Below are 8,880 nucleotides of genomic sequence, written 5' to 3'. Positions count from 1 at the left end.
CGGGCAGTCAGACCTTTGTCCATGCCCAGCAAAACTAGCTGGGTGACCTTTCCCAAGTTGCTTAACCTCTCTTTTCTTCTGTGAAATGTGGCTGATTTTGCCTGTCTTGCTGGATTAGAGGAGGAAAAAACCCATATGCACACACAAATACACACACCCATATACACACACATGCTTACACACACATATGTAGGCATACATATGGCATAGGAAAGGTTTAAGCTGTCTCTGGGTTAGGTAAAGTCATGACTGTTCTTGGTAGCTTTAAACATAAAACCAAAAACCAAAAATAACCTCAGCATCTATCTATTGATGAATGGGTAGACAAAACGAGGTATATCCACACAGTGAAGTTCTATCTGGCAATAAAACAGGAACAAATTATAGACACATGTTCCATCATGGACAAACTCCAGAAATGTTATGGTAAATGAAAGAAGCCAGACACAGAACAGCACATTTTGTGTGACTCCATATACACAGAGGAAAAGTCCAGAAAAAGAAAATTTATAGAGAAGGCAGAATCGTGGTTGCTTCAGGGGTGGGGTAGGAATGGGGATTGACTGTGGTGGGCATCAGGGATCTTACTGCAGGGATGAGAATTATGGAAAACTGATTGATGTTGACGTTCCATCACTTGGTAAAGTTACTAAAAGGAACTTGAACTGTACATCTGAAATTGCAGGGGTTTTTAAAAATTGTGGCAAAATATATATAACATGAATTTGCCATTCTAATCATTTTTAGGTGTAGAGTTCAGTGTTTTTTTTTTGTTGTTTAATTTATCTGACAGACAGAGAACACAAGTAGGCAGAGAGGCAGGCAGAGAGAGAGAGAAGAAAGCAGGCTCCCCGCCAGGCAGAGAGCCCGATGCAGGGCTCAAACCCAAGACCCTGGGATCATGACCTGAGCCAAAGGCAGAGGCTTTAACCCACTGAGCCACCCAGGCGCCCCTAGAGTTCAGTGGTTTTAAGTACATTCCCACTGTTGTGCAACCGTCACCACCATCCATCCCCGGACCGTTTTCATCTTTCCACACTGAACTCTGTCCCCAGCAAGCAGAGGCTCCCCACCCACCTCCACCCCACCAGCCCCTGCAGTGGCCATTTTACGTTCTCCCTCTTTGAATAGTCCCTCAGGTAAGTGGAATCATACAATATTTGTCCTTTTGTGACTGAATCATGTTGCCTAAAATGATGTCTTCAGGGTTCATCTATGTTGTAGCATGTGTCAAAATTTCCTTCCTTTTTAAGGCTGAATCATATTCCTCAGTACATATAGACCGCATTGTGTCTGGACCAGTCATCCAGTGAAGAACCTTTGTGTTGTCTCCACCTTTTGCCTAGTGCGAATAATACTGCTATATCAGTGTATAAATATCTTGAAATGGGTGGATTAGTTATGATATGTAGAACATATGTTGGTAAAGGTATTTTATTTTATTTTATTATTTTTTTGGAAGATTTTATTTATTTATTTGACAGAGCGAGAGATCACAAGTAAGCAAAGAGGTGGTGGGGGAGCAGGCTTCCCCATGAGCACAGAACCCAGATGTGGGGCTTCATTCCAGGACCCTGAGACCATGACCTGAGCCGAAGACAGAGGCTTAACCCACTGAGCCACCCAGTCGCCCCTTGGTAAAGGTATTTTAAAATAAAACTTCAATTATGTTTTCAAAACTTAGCCAATACATGGTAGATTCACTTATCAATAACTCAAAGAATGATAAATTTGATCAGTAAAGGGAGTTTTAAGAAAAAAAAAGGAAAAATATTTAAAAAGTACAAAGAAGAAAAGAGAGATCTGTAATCTCACTTCCAGAAAACCACTGAAAGATTACTTTAAAAAAATGATTGAATTTTAATTTTACCTGAAATCAGTAGAAGGAACTGAAATGAAGACACTTGCTGAACTTCCCAACACTGACACACTCTTAAACTATCCCTTTAAAGGCAGAAGAAGTTAGGAAAAAATATGGAGGTTGAGTTGGGACACACCGTATTCCTATTTCAGTTCATGTTTCATGAAGCTCAAAGTTTACTCCTGGAGGTGGACAATTGTTTCATAAAAATTAGAGGATATTTCTGATGTTTAAACAAATAAAGTGCCTGAATTTTTAAACACAAAAGAACAAAGCTAAAAAACCTTAGCAGGCTATTCAGTTAAACTTCTAAGAGAAATTATCAGGGAATGACGAGTTTATAAGTCAGGTAACTAGAAAGAGGACAAAACACTTACAAAGCAAGAGGAAGTGATTATGACTAGTGTCTGAAATAAATCCAAGGAAGTTATACGTGACTTCTGACAGTTTTCACCTCCCTCTGGATCAGGTGGCTCTCGGGTTTGAATATATCTGCTCTAGCCTGAATTTTCTCACTCAGAGAAACAGAGTCCACACACTTGATGTTCTGCTATCTTTGCTCCCTGTAGAACAGAATTGCTTAAAACTTAGAAATAAGGCAAAAAGTTGGGCTGAGTGTCCTTTCAAAGTCATACTGGGGAATTATTTAACAAAGTCACCCAGGGACTGTTTAATTTTCTAGCAGAATGTATTTGTGTTTGGCTTTGCTATTTATTGTTTCATGATAGCCAGATGCTGCAAAGTTACATGTTAATTTGTATTTTTTTAAATCTGGTAGGAAAGATAACCCCATAGGTTATGGTTGTGTTAGCCTGGAGGATATTAACTAGCTTCTTATTTAACCCAGCAATCTTATTCTAAGATCTTTTGTTTTGTTTTGTTTTGAAATGCTTTTCCTGTTGGCTTATATAAATTATTTTTCCCCAAATGCTCTTGGAATCAGCTTTACCGTCTAATGGTTCTGTCATAAATTCATGAGCTGAAGAAAACTTTTGACACATGTCCATTGTATATTTGAATGAGAGCCACGATTTTACCATTTTAACAGTTATACTTCGATATACCTGATAGACCTCAGCTCATAGTCTCTCCTATCTCCTGGGGTTACCTACTCTCGTACTTTGTTTGCTAAAGAGTTACCTGGGAACTTATTTAGAATGCAGATTCCCTGGCCCAGGGCCCAGCCATCTAATTCTGGGGGTTTAGCAAGGGTCCTAATGAGATGCATTTTCACAAGCACCCCAGGAGACTCTGAAGCCAGTGGTCCTCAGAGCAGGCTCCCTGGATAGCCTCTAGTAAACTGGGTTGGGTGATGGTCTTAATGCCATCTCGGTTTTCACTGTTCAGAGTGGTCAGAATAGGTTGGGGTTACACATCTAGGCCTTGGGGTGGATTGGAATCCAACAGTCCATTTTCCTAAATTTCAAGCTAACAGTGGCTGTTGATCTCAGATATTCATCTACCCACTGGCTGTATCAGAGTGGGGCGACCAGGAATCCGTATATGTAAGTTGAACCTCAGCAAATTGCCAATATTCGTCTTTTTAGTGACCTTACGAAAATGACAGTTTCGTATGGTTCAACCTAATAACTCCTCAGGTGTTTCTAATTTAAAGCTAATTTGGCAACCAAGTTGTGAATATGACAACGAGGACACGGAATTTCCAATACTTGGGGAAAGTGCTTTGTAGTTTCATTAGACGTAAGCCAAAAAAAAGAAACAAACAAAAAAGACTCTCCTCCTGGAAAAATGTACAAAGAAACTTTTTTTGCATACAATCCCAGGGACTCAGTCCATGGACCCCAGGTCAATCCAATTTTACAAATTTCTTTTTTGTCAAGTCTGCTTTCTTTAGGAATGGAGCTTTGCTGCCCCCTAACTGCCACATGGTTCTTGAGCGGGGTTTGCACTACTGACTTGGTTCCAGTTTGGAGCTTTGTAGGAGCTGGAACAAGCCGTCACCTCACACCAGCTGTCAGAATAGTCCAATTCTAGGGGGGAATAGATATTTTGTGCTTTGATGGAACACTACATTATCTTGTCTGCAGCACAGCCTTCGGTGTTATCAGATTCTATTTTTCTATATTTCTATTTTCCAGCTCTGTCCTGTAGATAACGTTGAGAAATGCAAAATAATTGTTTTTAGAAATGCAAATTATATCCTGTGGGGAGATGTTCACCTGACATCCCTTCTCTAGGAAGAAAGAAGCTAGTTTTGCCTCTATTTGGACATTCATTTAAATATTCCTGGCTTCTAAGTGTCTGTTCTTTGGATTTGCCTTTGAATGCATTATAACATCCACCTGGTTCCCTCATTAAGAATTAAATAAAATCTTTAACTTGTATTCATTCATATGAGAGTCATAGTTTGACTCTCTTTTAAGAAGGTCAAGATCATATTAGATATCTCAGATTCCCAACCGAGATATAGAAAGGTTGGTCCTTTCCTTGAAAGCTCATGGTCTGATGAAGGAGACACTCAATGTTGCCAGTAACTCTTGAGATATCAGGAAGAAATCTGCCTTTCCACTCTCCACCCTCCCTCCCTCCTGTCCCCCTGCATTCAAAGAGTACCCTACGAGAGAGAGAGAGAGAGAGAGAGAGAGAGAGAGAGAGAGATAGTAGGCGCACCAGCCCAGCCCAGGAAGAAATCTGCCTTTCCACTCTCCACCCTCCCTCCCTCCTGTCCCCCTGCATTCAAAGAGTACCCTAAGAGAGAGAGAGAGAGAGACGCACCAGCCCAGCCTTCTGGGCTATTTTAAATCCTCAGATCTTGACTCAAGAGACAAGCTGTATTCTGATAAACTCATATGGGTTCTGGGGCTTCATTTAAAAAAGAACAGAATGGGGTGCCTGGGTGGCTCAATGGGTTAAGCCTCTGCCTTAGACTCAGGTCAAGATCTCAGGGTCCTGGGATTGAGCCCCCATCTGGGTTCTCTGCTCAGCGGGGAGCCTGCTTCCCCTCCACCCCCCACCTCTTTGCTTACTTGTGATCTCTCTAGTCAAATAAATAAATAAAATCTTTTTTAAAAAGTAAAAAAAAAATAAAATAAAATAAAAAAGAACAGAAAATACCGGAATGCATCAAGATGTAGTAAAAGCAAGTGTTTCAAACACCTTTTTCTTCAGCTGAGTCAGTGTACATACTATTTATTCATTTATCCCTATCATCTTTCTATATTTACCTGTGTATCTATATAATTTACTGTGGGTCACAAACAAAAACAACAAAAAAGATCACCACAATAAACAAAACACAACAGAAAAAAAATATTGCAAAACACTGACCCTACAGGTATCAAGTCAAATTCAGATTTATTAGCCTAGTTGTTTTCAGGAAACCTGATTGCTTTCTTCTTTCACAATGGCTCCAGGAGAATAACAGATTAGGTTTGAAATAAATTTCACTTTCAGTCTCCTAACCACTCTAAAGGAAATGACAAGTTAGCTTTAGCTTTCTCAAGCACTTCTGGTGAGGCTTTGTCTGCTTTACGTAGACACTTAAAGGACTGGCCAATCAGCAAGGATGAATCACCCACCATTTGCTTTGACATGGATGGAACTGGAGGGGATTATGCTAAGTGAAATAAGTCAAGGAGAGAAAGACAATTATCATTTGGTTTCACTTTTATGTAGAACATAAGGAAAAGCGTGGTAGACCTTGGGGAAGGGAGGGAAACTGAGCAGAAGAAATCAGAGAGGGAGACAAACCATGAAAGACTCTGGACTCTGGGAACCTAATTGAGGGTTACAGAAGGGAGGGGGGTGGGAGCTGGGGTAACCAGACAATGGGTATTAAGGAGGGCACATGACGTGATGAGCACTGGGTGTTACACGCATCTAATGAATCACTGCACACTACATCAAAAACTAATGATGTACTGTATGTTGGTTACCTGAACATAATAAAAAAATAACAATACATTTATATTAAAAAAAAAAAAAAGGCTAGCCAGAGGGAAGCAGCTGGGATTAAGAAGCTAGACCTTCTCCAATAGGGTTTTTTTTTTTTTGCTGTTGTTGTTTTTAAATCAACCTCTGACAATCAGGGCAGAGCAGCCAGTGAGAAGGTCTGGGGTAATGATGATTATTTTTCAGGATTTTGGAATCTGAATCTTAGTGTGCTTTTATTAGTTTTCAGAAGTGTAAATTGTGTGAAGTTCAGACTTGCTGATTCACTTTTATATTAAAATGTGCAAATCCCTACTCAGACCAAGCAAAAATTATTGTGATTATGCATCATTTCCTGACAAGATTACAACCGTCACTTCATGAACAAAGCCTGCCCCTGCTGGTCCCCATAAAAACGGTAATTTAAAAAATGTGACAAGTGTAACAAGGCATCCACAAGAATAGACTAGAAGTAAGGTAAGTGTCAAGAAACCCAAATTAGAGGTGGAGTTTAAAAAAAAAATTATGGCTTATTCTGGGATTAATAACAGTATTTCACTTTTGGAACTTTCCAAGAATTAAGATGGTATTTTGTAGAACACTTGCATGCTTGACCAACCTGTACGTCCCACTTAGGGAAACTGAGTATACTTTAGAAGAGACGGGGTTGACCCACAGAAAGCTTCCTAAAAATGCTTTTTTTGCCGCATGATAAAGGCAGCCATCACTTAAAAACCTGTCTGGGGAATTTTGTCAAGGAAGGAGTGGTGGAATGGCTTTGGCCTTTGGAGTTGCAGTTTTTCATTTATCAGTTAGGACTAAGTTCATGCCATTTCTGGCTTCTACTGCACCTAAAATGGTTGTGGAAATGTTTCTTTCTCTTTGAGCCCAACTTTACTTTGCAAAATGCAGTTTTAAAAGCCCAAGGAAGAGGGGTGCCTGGATGGCTCAGTGGGTTAAAGCCTCTGCCTTTGGTTCAGGTCATGATCCCAGGGTCCTGGGATCAAGCCCCGAATTGGGCTCTCTGCTCAGCAGGGAGCCTGCTTCCTCCTCTCTCTCTCTCTCTGCCTGCCTCTCTGCCTTGTGATCTCTAATAAATAAATAAAATCTTAAAAAAAAAAAAAAAAAGCCCAAGGAAGAAACCACAGATTAAACCAAGGGCTAGAATGAATCCTCATTTACCATTTCCTGGAGAAGCAAAATATTAATTGTATTTCATATGTGAACGAGTACCTGGGATCATTCTTCCCTCTCAATGTAGTGAGTTGGTCTCCAAAATAAAACAAAGATAAAGCAAAAATCAAAGCAGTGTGGTTATTTTATTAAAACAAACACCCGGAATACCAGTTATATTCTAATATACATAGTTCATTTTAAGTAGGAGTACTTCTTTGGTAAAGCTATCAGTGCTATATGCAGGCTGAGAAGAGAATATCCACAACAGATGGTAGTGGGTAGACCTGTCAGTCTGGCCTTTGTCTTCGTCGACACTAACATTCAGTAAGGTGCCATTCAAGAAACACGGTTTTGGTCATATTCTTGTAACCACCACTAAGACATGAATGTAAAAATCTCCAAGTGCCTTTGTGACAGAAATGTGAATCTATATGCATAACCTAGGGTTGGAAAGAACAGGTCACACTTAGCTACTAAATGGAGAGGAGACCTTGCTGATCCCTCTGCCAACCCTGTAATCCAGTTGTATTGGCCTGATGGGAGACCGTAGTTGCGGGGGAGGGGCAAGGCTTGTTCTCTGTGTTGGGCATGGGGATGGAGGGATGGTTGGAGGGGGCAGTGAATGGTGTGTGGCAGTGAATCTGGATAATGCCTTTAAGCCCTCCCTTCCACGCATCCTTCTCTTCGCTGAACACTGATTTTCGGTCTATGGTGAGCCACCTGCTCTCGTCTTTGCATTCACTCTCTCTCACAAAGCATTATTTTGAGTCCAGATGGATTAGGAAAACTGCTCACAACTCCTGTAGCAAAAGTAAATTCTGAGCCACAGCAGGCTTTTTGATGACACTTTGACCATTGCACGTGCTTCCATTTTTCATGTCAGTTTTCACCCCATAGCTTGGCATACAGTTACAGAATTACAGTAGCCTCCTTGGATTCGTAAAGCCTCTTTCTTAATAGATCTAAGCGTTAATAAATGTTGCCCGTTACTTAGTAGTATCTAAATTTCAGATTCTATCCCACTCTTTACAGGTAAACTGACAGACACAAAGACAAAGAGAAATGATTTGCCCATGATCAGTCAGGAGTAAAACCTAAGTCTCTTAGCTTCTAATTTAATGGTATATATGCTAAATTACACTGCTTCTCCAGCCCTCTGGGAACATAATCCTGGAACCCTGTGTAAACAAAATGGGCCAACAATTACATTCTCACCAGAGAAATTAATTGGATAATTTATCAAGTGTGAAAATAACATTAGAATATTCTGCACAACTGATCAAGAACTTTCAAATAAACCCATTATAAAAAGCATCCCTCAGGCAAAATAAATAAGATTAAAATTCAGCATAACAGATTTACAAGCTGAAAACTAGCTGAAAGTGAAGACCACAATTCTAGCTACAATTCAAATACAAGTTTCCCCAAAGAGTTTAAGACGACTTGACAGAAGCTAATTATCTTAGCAAAGTTTTTTTTTTTTTTAATATTTTGTTTGACAGAGAGAAATCACAACTAGGCAGAGAGGCAGGCAGAGAGAGAGGAGGAAGCAGGCTCTCCACGGAGCAGAGAGCCCGATGTGGGGCTCAATCCCAGGACCCTGGGATCATGACCTGAGCCGAAGGCAGAGGCTTTAACCCACTGAGCCACCCAGGCACCCCCTTAGCAAAGTTTTTAAAGAGAAACCAAACTTGAAGAAGTCTCATTAAAATGAACATGTACAAAGCAATAAAGCTAATGTTACAAAATGTTACTTGCAGATTCTAGGTGGTGGCTGTTCACTACAAAATTCACCCAACATCTTTGCCTGTTTGAAAAATTTCATAAAGAAAGCGCAGGGGAGAAAAGCAACAAAACAGAACAAAACAACCAAACCCATCTACACCGAGCCATCCAAAACTTCCATGACAAATAAACTACCAATTAAATTAAAACCAATTTAAATTCAATTA

The sequence above is a fragment of the Meles meles genome, chromosome 8 (genome assembly GCF_922984935.1).
Source record: "Meles meles chromosome 8, mMelMel3.1 paternal haplotype, whole genome shotgun sequence".
NCBI lineage: Eukaryota > Metazoa > Chordata > Mammalia > Carnivora > Mustelidae > Meles > Meles meles.
Note: the sequence above shows the minus strand (reverse complement) of the source record.